This window comes from Gorilla gorilla, chromosome 10, assembly GCF_029281585.2.
Source record: "Gorilla gorilla gorilla isolate KB3781 chromosome 10, NHGRI_mGorGor1-v2.1_pri, whole genome shotgun sequence".
Taxonomy (NCBI): domain Eukaryota; kingdom Metazoa; phylum Chordata; class Mammalia; order Primates; family Hominidae; genus Gorilla; species Gorilla gorilla.
The window spans coordinates 127,906,261-127,926,005 of record NC_073234.2 but is presented as its reverse complement, the minus strand read 5'-3'; the positions used below and the strand labels follow the sequence as shown (position 1 = coordinate 127,926,005).

General features: G+C 44.8%; 1 protein-coding gene across 4 annotated transcripts in view; it reads right to left on the bottom strand.

Annotated features, from left to right (window-relative positions):
• Positions 1–15,208: 15,208 nt before the first annotated feature.
• Positions 15,209–19,745, bottom strand: part of PTPN11 (protein tyrosine phosphatase non-receptor type 11) — a 90,856-nt gene continuing 86,319 nt past the window's right edge. For all 4 annotated transcript variants that reach the window (XM_019038373.4, XM_019038372.4, XM_063694362.1 and 1 more), the window contains exon 16: positions 15,209–19,277. The gene's annotated coding sequence lies outside the window, so the exon portion shown is untranslated. The remainder of the gene's footprint in view (positions 19,278–19,745) is intronic.

Below are 19,745 nucleotides of genomic sequence, written 5' to 3'. Positions count from 1 at the left end.
AGGTGATTGATAGCACACATGTGGCACAATGTTAAAGATGGCCACATTAGGGTGACGGGCATGGGTGTTCATCGAATCAGTATATTATTTTTGCAGCTCTTCTGCAGGCTTGTGGGAGGCTGGGCATGATGGCACACAGCTATAGTTCCAGCTATTCAGGAAGCTGAAGCAAGAGCATTGCTTGAGACTACGAATTAGAGACTGCAGTATGCTATGATCACACTCATAAATAGCCACTGCACTCCAACCTGGGCAACATTGCAAGACCTTGACTTAAAAAAACAAAACAAAACAAAAAAAGAAAAATTCATAATTTTGTTCAGCACTCTCAGGCATGTGTGCAAACACACACACACACACACACACACACACACAGGGGTGTCCTACTGTCATTATGGCAAAGAATCATCTTCCTGGTGAAGAACACTGGCATAGCCATACATCCTGGTTTGCTTGAGACAGCCCCAGTGTACACCTGTAATCTGACATGAGTATTAATATTGCACCCTAAAAATTGCTAGGTATGTCAGAGTTGTTGCCCAAAGTAGAAACATCACCCTCACCTTCTGAGATATCAACGTACATTTACTCATTCATTCAACAAACTTGTTCTGACCACCTGGTGGTGAGTCGGAAACTGGGCATACCACACTGAGCAGGGTCAGCAAGGTTCCAGCCCTCAGGCAACTGATGGCCTAAAGCCAGGCTTGGCAAACCACAGCCCGGCCCACAGGCCAGTTCCAGCCCCACTGCTTGTTTTCATATGACTTGTGAATTAGGAACAATTTTACATTTTTAAATAGTTGGAAAAAATTAAAAGAAAAATTAGCTGGGCATGGTGGTGCACGCCTGTAGTCCCAGATACTTAGGAAGTTAGGGTGGGAGGATCCCTTTGAGTGGGCTGTGATCCTCCCACTGCACTCCAGCCTGGGTGACAGAGTGAAACTCTGTCTCAAAAAAAAAAAAAAAAAAAAAAGGAAGGAAAAATGATATTTTGTGATCGTTTCACGTGAAAATGAAATAAAATTTAAACATCAATGTTCCTCAATAAAGTTTTATTGGAACACAGTCATGCTCATCCATTTATGAATCATCTCTGGCTGCTTTTGCACCACAGCAGCAGAGTTGAACAGTCTCGACAGAGATCATCGTACGGCTCACAAAAGCATCAAATGTTTACTATCTGGACCTTTATAGGAAAAGTTTGCCAACCCTGGTCTAAAGTTGTGTTTTCCGTATAGTTCCTAAGGTTTCTGGAAGTGAAGTAAGATCATGCATCTTACTTCAGTAAGATGGTACATAGCACTTAATAAATGCTCAATTAACAGATGGCAGCCAACAGCCTTGTGTTAGTCCGTTCTCACACTGCTATAAAGACATAGCTTAGAGTGGGTGATAGAGTTTAATTGACTCACATGGGTGGGGAGGCCTCAGGAAACTTACAGTCATGGCACAAGGTGAAGGAGAAGCAAGGCACGTCTTAAATGGCGGCCGGTGAGACAGTGAAGGGGGACTGCCACACTTTTAAACCGTAAGATCTCATGAGAACTCACTATCACAAGAACAGCAAGGGGGAAATCCACCCCCATGATCCAATCACCTCCTGCCAGGCCCCTCCTCTGACACATGGGGATTACAGTTTTAGATTATGAGATTTGGGTGGGACACAGAGCCAAATGATATCAGGCCTCAGTTTACACATCTGTAAAATGAAGATAACCATAGCACCTACCCAGTATGGTTGTTTTGTGGATTTAATAAGAGAATCCATGTCAGGCACCTTAGCACAGTGCCTGTATATACAAGGGGACTTCAAAAAGTTCATAGATATTGAAGCAAAAGATAAAAATATAAATTTTATTTCTCAACATAAGCTCCATCAAGATCATGACTTTTTTTTTTTTTTTTTTTTTGACACAGGGTGTTGCTCTGTCATCCAGGCTGGAGTGCAGTGCCATGATCATGGCTCACTGCAGCCTCAATCTCCTAGGTTCAAGCAATCTTCTCACTTATAGGCATGAGCCACTGTGCCCAGCAAAGATCATGACACTTTTGTAAGTCATGATACCAGCCATTTAGTCCATCCCTGAAGAACTGAGGGTCCTGGGAATTGAACCCTGTCAATGCAGTCTTTTTTACATTATTAACAGTAGAAAAATGGGCCCTTTGGAGATTTTTTTAAGATTAAGAAACAAAAAGAAGTCAGAAGGTGCAGAATCAGAACTGTAAAGTGGATGCCTAATAATTTCCCATAAAAACTCTCACAAAATCGTCCTTGTTTGATGAGAGGAATGAGCAGTAGTGTTGTCATAGTGGAGGAGGACTTTCTGGTGAAGGTTTCCCAGGTGTTTTTCTGGTTAAAGCTTTAGCTAGCTCTCTCAAAACACTCTCATAATCAGCAGATGTTATCATTCTTTGGCCCTCCAGAAAGTCAACAAGCAAAATGCCTGGAGCATCCCCGAAAACTGTTGCCATGACCTTGCTCTTGACCGGTCTGCTTTTGCTTTGACTGGACCACTTCTACCTCTTGGTATCCATGGCTTCATTTAGGCTTAGTTTTCAGGATCATAATGGTAAATGTTTCATCTCCTGTTACAATTCTTCGAATAAGTGTTCAGGATCTTGATCTCATTTGTTTAAATTTCCATTGAAAACTCTGCTTTTGTCTGCAGCTGATCTGGGTGTAATAATTTTACACTCATTGAGTGGCATTGCTCAACTTTAATTTTTCACTCAGAATGGTGTAAGCAGAACCAATGGAGATGTCTATGGTGCTGGCTATTGTTTCTGCTGTTAATCATCAGTCCTCTTCAGTTAGGGCACAAATAAGATAATTTTCTCCTCGAAAATTGATGTGGATGATCTGCCACTGTGCACCTCATTTTCGACATTGTCTTTTTTTTTTTTCTTTTTTGAGATGGAGTCTCACTCTGTCGCCCAGGCTGGAGTGCAGTGGCGCAATCTTGACTCAGTGCAGCCTCCACCTCCTGGGCTCAAGCAATTCTCCCACCTCAGCCTCCCCAGTAGCTGGAATGTCGGGCGTGTGCCACCATGCCTGGCAAGTCAATATTGTCTTGTCCCTTCTTAAAATGAGATATCCATTTGTAAACTGCTGATTTATCTACCGCATTTTCCCCACAAACTTTTCATAAGGCATTAGTGATTTCAACATCCTTCCACCCGAGCTTCACCATATACTTGATGTTTGTTCTTACTTCAGTTTTAGCAGAATTCATGTTGCTCTGACAGGGGTTCTTTTCAAACAGATGTCTTATCCTTCTTAGTGCCTCAAACTAGATCCTGTTCAGACGTGTTGTAACAAGTTAGTATGAGTTTATTTTGGTGCAAAAAAACTTTGAGATCCATACACAGTTGTTTGTTTGTTTGTTTGATTGTTTGAGACGGAGTCTTGCTCTGTTGCTGAGGCTGGAGCACAATGGCACCATCTGGGCTCACTGCAACCTCCACCTCCTGGGTTCAAGTGATTCTTGTGCCTCAGCCTCCCGAGTAGCTGGGACTACAGGCGCCTGCCACCACGCCTGGCTAATTTTTGTATTTTTAGTAGAGATGTGGTTTCACCATGTTGGCCAGGCTGATCTCGATCTCCTGATTTCAAGTGATCTACCTGCCTCAGCCACCCAAAGTGCTGGGATTACAGGCATGAGCCACCATGCCCAGTTGTAATTTTTCTTCTGCAAACATTGTATTATTTGCTTTTGCATGTTGCTGAACATGCAAAATAAATGGTCTCGTTCTGTTCATATGACTCTATGATTGGCTTGTCTCCCTCAACCTTTTGTACGATTTGTCTGTGTTGATGTGATCCACTCCTTTCCACTGATGCATCAGACTTCAGTGTATGGAAAATAGCACAACTGACACCATAACCATTTTTCTTTAAAGGAACATTTGCAGGGGGTGGTACTTCTGTTGTGGGCTACTACAAATAAACAATCATTCTTGCCAGTGCAGTGGCTGACGCCTGTAATCCCAGCACTCTGGGAGGCCAAGGCAGGTGGATCGCTTGAGCTCAGGAGTTCAAAACAAGCCTGGGCAACATAGCAAGACCCTCATCTCTACAAAAAATTCAAAAATTAGCCGGGCGTGGTGGTGCGTGCCTGTAGTTCCAGCTACTCGGGAGGCTGAGACAGGAGGATGGCTTGAGCCCAAGAGGCGGAGATTGCAGTAAGCTAAGATCCCACCACTGTACTCCAGCCTAAGCAACAGAGCGAGACCCTGCCTCAAAAACAGGCCATGCGTGGTGGCTCATGCCTATAATCTCAATACTTTGGGAGGCCAAGAAGGGCAGATCACCTGAGGTCAGGAGTTTGAGACCAGCCTGGACAACATGGTGAAACCCCGTCTCTACTAAAAATACAAAAATTAGCCAAACGTGGTGGCAGGTGCCTGTAATCCCAGCTACTTGGGAGGCTGAGGCACGAGAATCACTTGAACCCGGGAGGCAGAGGTTGCAGTGAGCTGAGATCGTGCCACTGCAGTCCAGCCTAGGCGACAGAGCTAATCTCAGTCTCAAAAAAAAAAAACACAAAAAACCAACAATTGTTCCCATGATGTCTATTAGCTCATTTAATCCTCACAGTGGCACGGGCAGTATGGTACAATTGTCAGCCACATTCTTCAGTGAGGAAACTGAGGCTCTAGAAGCTTAAGTTACCAAAATCACACAGGCACGACTCCTAACCAGCTCTTGACTCTCAGCCTTCCCCCACTCTCAACTCTTTAAAATCACCCTCTCCAAAATGGAAGCACTTCCCCCAATTATCCAAGGCAGAGGTGATAATCAACCTATCTCTCTTCCCAAGATTAAAAGCCATTAGCAAATAATAACATGTTTGCCTCTCCTGTGTGTGTTTGAATTAAGTTTTCATTCCATACCAGGGAGAAAATCTAACTGAGGACTTCCAATACTAATAATAGACTGCAATAAAAGTAAAAGGTTTTTGCTTAACAATTACCTCTTGGAAGAGCTATCTAAACCCTAATGCAATCTGTGAATATTGTGCACTGATTCTCCCTGCCATGCGTTACCAACTGGTAAATTCATACTGAGAGGTGACAGCGTGCTGGCAGCCCTTACAGCCCTCGCTCGCTCTAGGTGCCTCCTCTGCCTGGGCTCCCACTTTGGTGGCACTTGAGGAGCCCTTCAGCCCGCCGCTGCACTATGGGAGCCCCTTTCTGGGCTGGCCAAGGCCGGAGCTGGCTCCCTCAGCTTGTGGGGAGGTGTGGAGGGAGAGGCGCGGGCAGGAACCGGGGCTGCGCGCGGTGCTTGCGGGCCAGCGCGAGTTCCGGGTGGGCGTGGGCTCGGCGGACCCCGCACTTGGAGCGGCAGGCCGGCCCCACCGGCCCCGGGCAGTGAGGGGCTTAGCACCTGCGCTAGCAGCTGCTGTGCTCAATTTCTCGCAGGGCCTTAGCTGCCTTCCCCTGGAGCAGGGCTCTGGGACCTGCAGCCTGCCATGCCTGAGCCTCCCCCAACCTCCATAGGCTCCTGTGCGGCCAGAGCCTCGCCTACCAGCACCGCCCTCTGCTCCACGGCGCCCAGTCCCATCGACCACCCAAGGGCTGAGGAGTGCAGTCGCACTGCATGGGACTGGCAGGCAGCTCCACCTGCAGCCCTGGTGCAGGATCTACTGGGTGAAGCCAGCTGAGCTCCTGAGTCTGGTGGGGACGTGTAGAACCTTTGTGTCTCACTCAGGGATTATAAATACACCAATCGGCACTCTGTGTCTAGCTCAAGGTTTGTAAACACACCAATCAGCACCCTGTGTCTAGCTCTGGGTTTGTGAATGCACCAATCGACACTCTGTATCTAGCTACTCTGGTGGGGACTTGGAGAACCTTTGTGTCCACACTCTGTATCTAGCTAATCTGGGGGGGACTTGGAGAACCTTTGCGTCTAGCTCAGGGATTGTAAACGCACCAATCAGTGCCCTGTCAAAACAGACCACTCCGCTCTACCAATCAGCAGGATGTGGGTGGGGCCAGATAAGAGAATAAAAGCAGGCTGCCCGAGCCAGCAGTGGCAACCCGCTCGGGTCGTCTTCCACACTGTGGAAGCTTTGTTCTTTTGCTCTTTGCAATAAATTTTGCTACTGCTCACTCTTTGGGTCCACACTGCCTTTATGAGCTGTAACACTCACCGCAAAGGTCTGCAGCTTCACTTCTGAAGCCAGCGAGACCAGGAGCCCACCAGCCCACGGGGAGGAAGGAACAACTCCAGAGGCGCCGCCTTAAGAGCTGTAACACTCACCGCGAAGGTCTGCAGCTTCACTCCTGAGCCAGCGAGACCACGAACCCACCAGAAGAAAGAAACTCTGAACACATCCGAACGTCAGAAGGAACAAACTCCGGACACGCTGCCTTTAAGAACTGTAACTACTCACCGCGAGGGTCCGCGGCTTCATTCTTGAAGTCAGTGAGAACAAGAACCCACCAATTCCAGACACAATACGACCCCAGAAACAGGCTATGTCAAAGGCCTGGAAGACATTCCCTAGCCCCATAGGAAGAACACAGCTGTTTACTGAGCACCCACTGTGCGCCAGGCCATCCATTAATATTAAACTTCTCGACAACTCTTCCCAACAAAGTAGGAAAAGTAGCTCCATTTTTCTAAAGAGGATGGGCAGACCGAAGGCCTTTACTGACAAGCCCAAGGTCGCACAGCTAGTAAATGGCAAAACCAGGAAAGTAACCCAAGCCTGTAAAGTTCCAAAACTCCGATTTTCCTCCTAAATCAACATGCCTAGAACAGAATTCTCCATCTGCACCTGCAGCCTAAAACGCAGACGTATTTATCGTCCTCAACCAAAACGCCTGTTTTAACTTACCCTAAGCAGAAACCTGATGGTTGATTGTTAACTCTAAAGACAGGAATTAGATGGTCCTAAATAAGGGCTTTAATGCATTTTCGAATGTGGAAAAGTTATTCAACACAGTAAATCAATGCACAATAGGACCTCGCTAGAGAGTCTTTTGTGTAGCTGAGGCACTGGAGTTTTTTCCGTCTATCACTCAAACCATTGTTAGACATTTTCTAAAGCCTTCATACAAAGCAACACGGGAGAATCAACACTTTAGAAAGAAAGAAATTAATTTTCCTATGAGAAAAAAAATAATGGTCCTGAGAAAGCAACAATCAAACATGGATGAATGAAGATGAAAAAAACAACTACTTTTTACAAGTCTAGAAATCCGTCAAGACCCAGACATCCGTCACCTCCTGAACAGATTTTAATTTTAGAGTTTGCTTCCTTTACATTTTTTTTTTCTCTTCTCTTCCTATGGTTAGATGGATGTAACATATGCTTAGGATTTCACAAATTCAGTTTTGGTAGGTGTAATGTCTAAGAATATCTGAAGCTATTTTCAAGACATTTTGTGATAATGCTTGTCTTGTTCTTTGAAATCTAGTCTTTGGATTTCTTCTTACTCCATAGCCTAGACTTCGTGGCTTCTCTTGTGATATCAAATGATTCTCAAGAGATGAGCTGACCCAAGCATGGGCATAATTTCCAACAGCCTTTATCTCCACATGGAAATCCTCCAGTGCAGCGGCGCATGGTGGCTCATATCTGTAATCCTAGCACTTTGGGAGACCAAAGTGGGAGGATCGCTTGAGTCCATGAGTTCAAGACCAACGTGGGCAACACAGTGAAATCATGTCTCTATTAAAAAAATTTTTTTTTTTAATTAGCTGGATGTGGTGATGTGCACCTGTGGTCCCAGCTACTCGGGAGGCTGAGGCAGGGGGATAGCCTGAGCCAGGAGTTCGAGGCTGTAGTGAGCTATGATTACACTGCTGCACTCCAGCCTGGGAGACAGAGCAAGGTCCCGTCTCTAAGAATAAATCAATAGTCCTCCAGTGCAGCTTGTCTCAAACTGCAAATGCACCTATGAATCCCCTAGAGATCTCGTGGATAAAATGCAGATTCTGATCCAGTGGGGCTTGGGTGGGATCCGAGAGTCTGCATTTCCAACAGTTACAGGCCAGGCTGAGGCTGCTGATGCACAGGCCACACCTTAAGTGTTACTCTCCATTTGCCCCCCATCTCCACCCCAGATCCATTATTTGCCCTGCTCTGGGCCGGGGAGGCTAAGCCCTGCAGGCTGCAGCACCTGCACAGCTTGGCCACCTGGCCTGCAGATAGGCTGGAACAATGAGAGGCAGCCCTGGAGATCAAAGGGAGGCAGGAGAGAGGTCAGTGCATTTGGCCCTTCCTCACTCAGCCCTTCTGGGGCTGCAGCTCCAGCAGGGGAGTCCTTCTCCGTGACTCCAGTCTTTCCAGATTCCAGGAATACTGTTCTTCCATCCCTGTATCCTTTTGTGTGTGTGTGTGTGTGTGTGTGTGTGTGTGTGTGTGTGTGTGTGTGTGAGAAATGTAGTCTTGCTCTATCGTCCAGGCTGGAGTGCAGTAGCGCTATCTCAGCTCACTACAACCTCCACCTCCTGGGTTCAAGCTACTCTCCTGCCTCAGCCTCCCAAGTAGCTAGGATTACAGGCACGTGCCACCACGCCTGGCTAATTTCTGTATTTTTAGTAGAGGTGGGGTTACACCATGTTGGTCAAGGTGATCTGCCCGCCTCGGCCTCTCAAAGTGCTGGGATTACAGGCATGAGCCACCATGCCCGGCCTACCATCCTTATATCCTTAAGACCCAAGGGTACTGTGATAAGCAGAATGGGCCCCCAAAGATGACCTCATCCTCATCCCTGGAACCTGTGAATGTGTTACTTTACATGGCAAAAGGGACTTTGCAGATAGTATTAGGTCAAGGATCTTGAGGTGGGAAGATTATTCTGGATTATCTGGTGGATCGGATATCATCATCAGGGTGTTAATAAGTAGGAGAAGAGGCAGGAATGTCCAAAATGAGAAATGTAATGTGAGAAAGGCTTGACCGGCCATTGCCGGCTTTGAAGATGGACGGAGGCATCACAAGCTAAGGAATGTGGGCAGCCTCGAGAAGCTGGAAAAGGCAAGAGAGCAGATTCTCCCCTAGAGCCCCCAGAAGGAAAGCATCCCTGCTAATGTAGGTGTAAGGCGCTCCCTCCTGATGTAGGTCCCTGGTGTTTCACCCTCCCACGTTGCAACCCTGAACCCTGCTTACTTACACAAACAGTCCCTTCTTAAAATTCTCTTCAGTTCAACCCTTGTGAGTGAACTTCGTTTTCTTCCCAGATCCTGGCAGATATATGGCACCTCAGATACAACTGTAAAATGTTCGAGACTGAACCCAGCACCTTTTCCCCAAATCTGCTCTTCCTTTTAGCTGTCTAGTCCTCAAACGTGCCCAAGCTGATTCCTGCAGCAGGACATTTGCACATACACATCCTCTTTCCTGAAATGCTCTCCCTCCAGATCCTCACATGGCTGACTTCTCTAGAATGATGTCATTCACTCGTTTGTTCAGTCACCCATTCATACCTACCCTGGGCCAGGCACTGTTGTAGGCACTGGGGATACTGCAATAAACAAGGCCAACTCCATGTCCTCTTGGAGCTGGCATTCTCATGGAGAAGACAGACAACCCATCAACAAATAAAAAGAGCAGAATAGGCCGTGCGTGGTGGCTCATGCCTGTAATCCCGGCACATGGGGAGGCTGAGGCGGGTGGATCTCTTGAGGTCAGGAGTTTGAGACCAGCCCTGCCCATCTCTACTAAAAATACAAAAATTAGCCGGGTGTGGTGGCGTGTGCCTCTGGTCTCAGCTACTCAGGAGGCTGAGGCATGAGAATCACTTGAACCCAGGAGGCAGAGGCTGCAGTGAGCTGAGATCCTGCCACTGCACTCCAGCCTGGGCTACAGAGTGAGACTCTATCTCACAAAAAAAAAGGTGTTTGATATATATTGTTGGGTGAATGACGGCATGGTGAGGTAGGAGGCATGGAAGAGGCCACAGAATCACGCAATGCTTCTCAATCAGGGGAAACACTAAGGGCCTCCGGGGGAATTTGGTAATGTGTGGGACGTGTGTGGTTGTCACAGTAACTATGAACACTATTGACATTTACTGGGTGGAGGCCCAGGAAGCAAAAAATCCTAAAATATACCAGAGAGTCTGATGCAGTAAAGTTCTGCCCACTCCAAAAGGCCAGTAAAGAATTTGGCTTTTATCCTGAATGTGATGGGAGGCCACTGGGGAACAGGAGGGCAGCAGAATCCCATGTGCATGTTTAACAGATGGCTCTGTGGGGAGAATGGCAGAAGTGGGGTCTGAGTGGAGATGGGGAGGCCACATAAGATCTTAGCAGATCAGAGCTGGGTGCAGTGGCTCACACCTGTAATCCCAGCGATGCAGGAGGCCAAGGCAGGAAGGTCACTTGAGGCCAGGAGTTTGAAACCAGCCTGGCCAACATTGTAAAACCCCGTCTCTGCTAAAAATATTAAAAAATTAGCCGGTCATGGTGGCGCACAGCTGTAATCTCAGCTACTCAAGAGGCCGAGGCATGAAAATTGCTTAAACCTGGGGGGGCGGAGGCTGCAGTGAGTGGAGATCATGCCACTGCACTGTAGCCTGGGTGACAGAGTGAGACTCTGTCTCAAAAAATAATAATAATCAATTAAAAAATTAAAAAACTTAGCCGGTATGGTGGCCTGCGCCTGTAGTCCCAGCTATTAAAGAGGCTGAGGTTGGGGGGATCCCTTGAATCCAGGGGTAGGAGGCTGCAGTGAGCTATGATGGGGCCACTGCACTCCAGCCTGGGTGACAGAGCAAGACCATGTCTCCAGTGGGGGAGAAAAAAATCTCACCAGGTTCCAGGAAGACTGGTGCCCTACCTTCTTGTCTTTCAGAGATAACAGAGGCTCCCCATTGTGGTGGTAGCAGAGCTAGGGAGAAGCGACAAACCGTGGATATATATTTTGGAAGGACCATGAGCAGAAGTGGCTGGGGGCTGAACAAGCAGGGTCTGGAATGGGAGCGGGAAGGAAGGAGTCAAGGCCAACCTCTGTGTTTTTTGTTTTTGTTTTTGTTTTTGTTTTTGTTTTGCCACACTTTTAAACCATCTGATCTCAGGAGAACTTACTCACTATCATGAAAACAGCATGAAGGAAACTGCCCCCTTGATCCAATCACCTCCCACCAGGTCATTCTCTCAACGTGTGGGGATTACAAGTCAAGATGAGATTTGGGTGGGGACACAGAGCCAAACCATATCATTATATAAACCCGCTGACAGTGTTTGGCACCTAATTGTCAGTAAATTAAAGGAATTATCATTTCCTTCAATCCTTCATCTTAAGGTCTTGATCCAGGCTCCCTCCATAGCTGTTTTGTTTTCCATCTTGTATTCAGCCTGTGTGTGTCTCCTCTCCCTAAATGGGCCATAGCCATAAAGTCCGTTCAGACAGGGATTAAGACAAGTATTTATTTTGTATTCCCCAAAGCACCTAGCCAAATGCCTGGTTCATTGTACTCATTAAAAAATGCTTGAATGGGTGCATGCATGCATACTGCTTGGTAGTTTTGAATATGAAAGAATATCTGAAATAATTCTCAACTCACTCACCAGGATAATTAAGACTGGTCTCACATGGCAGCTGAGACAAGGTTTCAGCATCTTGGGAGTGCTGAGAATGCATTTCCCAGGCTGTTCTCCCCATCCGCACTGAGAATTATAATCACAGCAAGGCCAAAACTGCAACTCACACATAGGGGTAGCTATCCCACATGCACCTATAAAAAGGCATTTGATTGAAATTGATCCTACTGATTCAATAACTCCAGTCATGGCAGTCAGTTGTAAAGAATTAAATATCTTGGCTGGGCACAGTGACTCACACCTGTAATCCCAGCACTTTGATGGACCAAGACAGGAGGTTTGGTTGAGCCCAGGAGTGCAAAACCAGCCTGGAGAATATAGTGGGACACCATCTACATAAAAAATTTTTTTAAATTAGCTGGGTTTGGTCACGCATGCCTATAGTCCCAGCTACTCGGGAGGCTGAAGTGGGAGGATCACTTGAGCCTGGCAAATAGAGGTTGCAGTGAGCCAAGATCACACCACTGCATTCCAGCCTAAGCAACGGAGTGAGACCCTGTCTGAAATAATAATAATAATAATAAAAATCTTTATTCCTAAACTCAAAGCAAGACAGAACCAGAATTCAATAGGCAAAAATGCCAAGAGACATGAAGAATTCCCAGAAAATCACATGAAAACCACATGGAAAGACGCTCAGCCTCACTTTAAAGAGAAATGCTGCTGGGTGCAGTGGCTCACGTCTATAATCCCAACACTTTGGGAGGCCAAGGTGGGCAGATCACTTGAGCTCAGAAGTTCGAGACCAGCCTGTCCAGCATGACAAAACCCTCCCCTCTACAAAATATACAAAAAATAGCCAGACGTGGTGGTTTGCGCCTGCAATCTCAGCTACTCGGGAGGCTGAGGCATGAAAATTGCTTGAACCTGGGAGGCAGACGTTGCAGAGCCAAGATTGCGCCACTACACTCCAGCCTGGGCAACACAGTGAGACCTTGTGTCAAAAAAAAAAAAAAAAAAAAGAGACAGAGAGGGAGCTGGGCGCAGTGGCTCACTGGTTCACACCTGTAATCCCAGCACTTTGGGTGGCTGAGGTGGGTGGATCACCTGAGGTCAGGAGTTCGAGACCAGCCTGGCCAACATGGTGAAACCCAATCTCTAATAAAAATACAAAAATTAGCCTGGTGTGGTGGTACATGCCTGTAATTCCAGCTACTCAGGAGGCGGAGGCAGGAGAATCACTTGAACCTGGGAGGCGGAGGTTGCAGTGAGCTGAGATCCCACCACTGCATTCCAGCCTGGGGGACAGAGTAAGCTCAGGTGACCCCTTCTCTGAATTCTAACCTCACTATAATTCACTCCTCTATGCAACCATCAATTTAAGTTAATAATCTTATCATTGTCTATTCTAATCAAATGACAAATATTTGAATATACATGTCTCCCTGACTATGACTCCATGCATAGCTCCTCGGATGCATGAACTATTTTATTCATCTGCTTCCCGATGCCTAACCGTTATTGGGGATTTAATCTTTGCCAAATGGAAAATTTGGATCCCAAACAAACTCTGTTTAGTTCAGTGTAACAGGTAGAAATGACATCATGTCTGCGCATCACATACAATTCCTTTGTCCGTAAACTGCTCACAGATCTTGCAGTATGGTATTGCTTTCTTGTAACCCTTATTTCAGTAGCTATATTTTCTATCATGATGGTATTTGAGGATTTAAATGATCTCACCTCCAGTGACTTGAATATTATCAGCTCACTGGTAACTGTCACCACTGACAAAATAGCAAATCTCTATTTCTGGCTCATCCCATTTGCAAATTCAGTGTTTGGAAACTTAGCTAGTTCCTAGGGGAAAAATAACAGCACCTGCAAAATCAAACCATTCACTTGAGATCACAGTCCCCTTTTTGCTGCCCCCCTCATAGAGGCGAAGAGAAGAGGTGGATGAAAGCATACATGTCATATGAGCCAACAGTAGACCCTCACACCAGAAGCTTTTTCATTCACAAGGTGACCACGTTGAATAATTCCTTATCTCTGTCCGCATGATTTATTGCAGGGATTCCGGCTCTGCCTTTAATGTACTCATTTTCTTGGGAACTCTTCTTGTGAGTAGGAACTACACAAACAGAAGGTCATTTCATGGCATGGCCAAGGACAAGATATTGTCACTGCCCTCTAACATGCAATCCAGGACCTCAAGAAGGATTATGTGGAATGAGGTGTCTCCAAGCAATATTGTGTACAGCACCTCTTCTGAAACCCAAGGGTAATCACCAAACAGTACCATGGTTTGAAAACCCCGTAGTAATCCTCCGGTGCGATACACACTCTTAGCCCCTCTTCATGGCTCTTATCGTGTTTGGAACTAGTCGTCTCACTTCTGTCTTTTGTCTTGGCTCTGGGCAGCTTCAGGAACTGCCTTCTGACGGTGCAAGGCCTAGCTCCCTGGTAGACAGGCATCCTATCAGGTTGTTTCGGGCAGCGTTCCTCCCCAGGGCACAGGTGTAGTGCCTAGTATTTTGAAGGTGCTCTGTTATTTTTATTTATTTATTCTTTTGAGAGAGTGTCTCACTCTGTCGCCTAGGCTAGAGGGCTAGAGTGCAGTGGCGCAATTTTGGCTCACTGCAACCTCCACCTCCTGGGCTCAAGCAATTCTCATGCCTCAGCCTCCTGAGTAGCTGGGATTACAAGCATGCGCCACCATGGCCAACTAATTTTAGTATCTTTAATAGAGGCGGGGTTTCGCCATGTTGGCCAGGCTGGTATCGAACCCCTGGCCTCAAGTGATCCGCCCATCTTGGCTTCCCAAAGTGCTGGGATTACAGGCATGAGTCACTGTGCCTGGCCCATGCTCTGTATTTCTGAATGGACAGGTGACAGGACTAACAAACTAAACCAGCTAGATTTGATTAGATGCATTAAACAATTCAAATGAGACTGAGAGGGGGGTCATAGTATTTTACAGTGTAAATAAGTAATCCAAATCATTCCTTATATTTCTAATAAAGAATAACCACCTGTTTTGCTATCTGTAAAATGGTTTCTTTCTGCCCATGTCAGTGCACACTGTTGTCAGAACAAAGTGGCCCTGTTGGTATGTGACCTAAACCTACTCTAAAGGAAGAGCTGATGTCCCATAGCAGATAATTTACTCCTCCTCCAAGCCTCCTTACCATCCCTTTACTTCTTATTCCCACCTAATACTATTTACATTCAGTTCTGTGTGTTTTCTAACAATTTCCTGTGTGTGTGCACGTGCGCGCACATATATATTTTTTGGGGGGATGCAGTGAGAGTAGGTGAGAAAGGGTCTCACTATGTTACCCAGACTGGTCTCAAACTCCTGGGCTCCTGGGTTCAAGGAATCCTCCCGTCTCAGCCTCCAAGTAGCTGAGATTACAGGGGCGCGCCACCATGCCCAGCATTTCTTCTATACTTTACACAGACTATAATTTTTACTCTTGATTTACTCGTATGTTCTCCCAAATAGAACTCCCTATCTCCTAAAGCTATTTCTACAGGAAACACTCAACGAATTCTTGAGGAACTCATGCCTTTATTCTATGTTCCAAGTCACTTCTAGATAAGAGCTGCTAAATGTCAGTATTTTGCCAGTGTGAGAGGTGGAGTGACCAATAATCCCATTTTTTTCCTGGACATTTCTGATGAAGCAAACGACAAATGCCCTCATATAAGAAAATGGTTTTATTCCTAATTTTTAGTTCCCATACAGTTTACAAATACACTTTTACTCTGATAATACAGCTTTGCAACTAGCAAAGCAGTTGCACTAACACCCATAAATATAGGTGGGGAGACAATTAACATCCACTAATGTTTCTCTACATAAACTATTCTTTTAATGTCATTTTTTTAAAAACAGTTGCAAATAGACTACATAATATACGTGGGCAAAAAGGCAATTAAGTGAATCTCTTGAAACACTAAATGTATAATAAACAGCATATTATCAACATTTACATGATTCACATCAAAATGATGACATCCTAAAACGTATTCCTTTTAAAGGATAGATTTATCAATAAAATATTACATATCTTTTAATACTCTGGTACAATACTTCATATACTGCAGGAAAATTAATTGTAGGTCTAGTCATCAGCTTAATCAGGGATCCTTTTCCCATTAGCTTTTATTAATAAAAGAATCACGATTAGGTCATAAATAACAGGCAAATTATTAATTACATGATTTGAGGCTTAGGATAAAAACTTGTCAAAATTAGTTTGATATACAGCAAAGTTATACAACACACTAAAACCAACTGTTCAATAGTTTTTGCCTTGTGTGAACTGCCCATAGTGAAAAAGGAACAAATTTTTAGTGATGAAAGATACAATAAACCATATTTTGGAACTTTTCAAGAGGAAGAAGGAAAAAAGATTTCAACAAAATTAAGGGCAAATACAGATCCTAACAAAGGCATCCTGACATCAGGGAGGCCATGTGCTTGCTATGTGTGAAAGTTGATCCCCCAACAACATACAGAAAACAAAAGCTGCACTGGCTTTGTAGTTATGTCTATAGTCTAAGTTTCCCTTATGGATACTAAGCTACAACAAAACACTTGACAATTGCAAACCTTTCCACATCCCCCTGAATTAAAAATAACTCAAGATGTTATTAGTTCTTAAAATCCCCAGTAAAATAACCTCTAAAAATAATCTTGACCATTTTCCTGGCTGTTTCCCTGAAGTAACTTGGCTCTTTAAAGAATGCACACACACCAAGAAAGTCCTACCCGTGTCTTCTCATCCCCATTTAGTCACATTTGAAAAGACCTTGGTTTCAGTGGGAGAGATGACCATAAGTTTCAGAAGGGCCACACACTGGACATGAAGCGCCTTTTAGTTTTTTTTTTTTAAAGTTATTAAGACTGTGAAATTTGGCTTTTTTTTTAAACTCCAATACCATGTGCCAGATAACTCTTTCACCCCAAAATATAAAATCCTATGCTTATAATTTTAAAATCCTCAGTGAGCTATGGAATATTGTGCATATTTAATACCCACCAGCAACCTAGAAGTAGATGGCATCCACGTGTCTGTCACACCGACTTTCCAAATAACCTCATTCACCCATTACTGACTGCTCTGGCCCTGGGCGCTCTGACTTCCTCAGAAACCACCTCTTTGGAACTTTCCTTTCCACAACTTTTCTTTAAAACTTCACCTCGAGCTTTCTCCATCATCCCAGCCTCTCTGCCTGATTCCATCTCATGTAAAGTAAACTCGTCTGAGAACCTGCGATCACCTTTTACCAAGCACATGATAAGCCGTAGCAACCTAGGGACTATGATAACTCTGGCCTTGGCCTAAGTTTACATAAGAACATGATAGTTTGCTGATCTCGTGGAGGGAAATCTAAATGAAATCAATATCCTATAACAAAACTAGCCAAGATCAGGTATTTTCATTCTGAGTATAAAAGCAACTGATCTTAAGCAACAGGCAGAGACGTTAATGCAGAAGATATATTTGTACAATCAAACTCTTGTGTGCTGGTGAAAGACTTTACCCCCAAAGTCAAGTCAAGACAAAACCAAAGCAAAATGGAGAATGAGTCGATGTAACAATGCAATAAAAAGAACAGGATTCAAGCTTCTTGCTGCAAATACTGAACTGGAATCTTTTTCTTTACAAGTTTGACTAGAAGACAGCAGTGACACTTCCCTAATAAGGGAATACCTTCAGGCCACACCTGTGTTCTGAAGCAATTCAAAGTTCAAGGAATATTGGGGGGTGGAGGTGGGGGCTGATATACATTTTGTCAGTGAGAATGGCAGCCAAACTACCCCAAAGTCTCAAGGGACTGAGAGACTTCAGAAAGGAACTACCACCAGGGCTGGATCTAGGCCTTCCTTTCAGAAGCCAAAGTCAGAAGAATCCAAGGAGGCCACAACTTCATGGCAAAGATGCCATAGCATTATTACCATCACAAAAGCCAACCAATGATATTTTCATTGAAATATCCGCACTGGATGATTCAACATGTGAGGCAAAGAGGGACGTCTCTGGAGAAGGCACTTAAGGTGGAACATTAGCAAATCTTACTGGTTGGCTAAAACAAAAATGAGCTCATTCAACCTGGCTGGAGGCCTGTTAGGGCTGTTCCTTCTCACTGTGGCCTGACTAAAACCCAGTGGCATTAAGAAAGAGTCACGTTTCCCAAGTCTGGGGATGCCCCAGTGGGGTGGTGCTGCTCTCAAAAGCCCTGTGTCCCTAAACACATCCATCCTCACAAGATCAGTTTCCCCAAGTGCTGGTTCCAAAAATAGGCTCAGGGCTAGCAGAAATCATTCAGGAAGCTTCTTGAAGGCCCTCTCTTTATTTCTTAGTCTGACTTTCAGCTTGTCCCAGCTACTGTAAGCAGCTTCGGCTTCCCAAGGTCACTAGCAACTTCTACTTTTGCTAATATCCTTGGTTTTCCATGGCACTGGTTGTGACTATCTGTTAGACTAGTGGCCCCCCCACTTAACTGCACCTCTACTTCAAACCCTTTTCTTGAATCTGAGCTGGGCTTGTGACTTGTTTAGTAAGTAGAGGGCATACCCCAGCTTTCTTCTGATTAGAAAAAATCATCATCATCACCATCATCATCATCATCATCATCAATAGAGGTAAGTAGAAGGGACACTGTGACAATTCTCGACTTAAGTCATCAGAAGGCCTGGCCATTTCTGCTTTTGAGCTCTTGGGAGCTCTGAGCTGCATGTGAGAGGTCTAGCTACCCTGCCAGCCAGGCCACTGAAAGAGACTACACAAAGAAGGAGAGACTCAGGACTGCAGGCAGAGAGAGAAGCCCAGCCATCCCAGTCTCTCCGCCGACCTGCTGACCACATGAGTGGCCACCTGCAGGCTGGCAGAAGAACAGCCCAGCTGAGCCCAGCTCAGATTGACGAACAGTTGGGGGCAGGTTTTTTTAAGCCACTAAAGTTTTGGGATAAGTTTGTCAGCAACATTTGACAACCAAAAACACTGGTCATTCATAGATGCCTTTTTTCTAAGTACAAGACAATTACTCAAATGCAAAGAAAATATGGCAAACGTTTTCCCACCACAACCTTCTCAGTCAACAGCCAAACTATAATTGGTCAACAGCTGGAAAAAAGAAAAAAAAAAAAAGCCACACCTCTTACCTTAATTCATAAATATCCATGATTCTTTTTCTATGACTCTTTAATGCCAGTGCAAAGGTCAACTTCTGACAGTCTCAGGCACTGGCTTAATTCTCATTTGGCCAAAAATAGAAGCCATCAAAATGAATTATCCACTACTGGATACATGATGGTAAATGAGATTGTTCTCACTTTTCTAGGTCATTGTTACTTAATTTTCCCAAATCATTTCTTCTCATCATCCCCAACGAGGAAAAAAAAAAAATTAAACTGGTTAAGGGTATAAAAATAAAAATAAAAAAGCCTATTACTTGAATTTGAATCCCCATAATCTGCAAAATACAGCACACAATTTAACTGCTTCCTCAATTTCAAACAAATTCTATAAAATATAATGTTGTCTACATTGTAGAGATGATTTCTTCTTATCTGAGGAAATGAGTAATTGGGAAGCAGGTACTGTTGAGTTAAAATACAGTGGTCTTTAAATGGTTTCGAATTTTGCTTATCAAAAGGTAGTCAACCACAATGCAAGCCTTCCAAATCCAAATTCTGTCTTCACATAAACTTTCTTGTGTCTGTTCTTGATCTTTTTAGGGAGAGGGTGAAAGTCCACATCTGGGGAAGAAATAAGTTAGAGTTTTTAAGGAACGTATATCTAAAAGCTTAACAAAGCATTAGGTGATTTTAAGGTAGACTTAGAGCTTTTAACTACACTACCCATTGAAGTGGAATTTCGACATGAAATACTGACACTGAGTTTTTTGTTTTTTTTTTTTTTTTGAGATGGAGTTTCACTCTTGTGGCCCAGGTGGAGTGCAATGGCGCAATCTTGGCACACTGCAACCTCTGCCTCTCCTGCCTCAGCCTCCTGAGTAGCTGGGATTATAGGTATGCACCACCATGCCCAGCTAATTTTCTATTTTTAGTAGAGACAGGTTGGTCTCTACTATTTTAGTTGGTCAGGCTGGTCTCGAACTCCTGACCTCAGGTGATCCGCCCACCTCAGCCTCCCAAAGTGCTGGGATTACAGGTATGAGCCACCACACCCGGATAAGTTTCTAATTTATCATGAAAACATACATC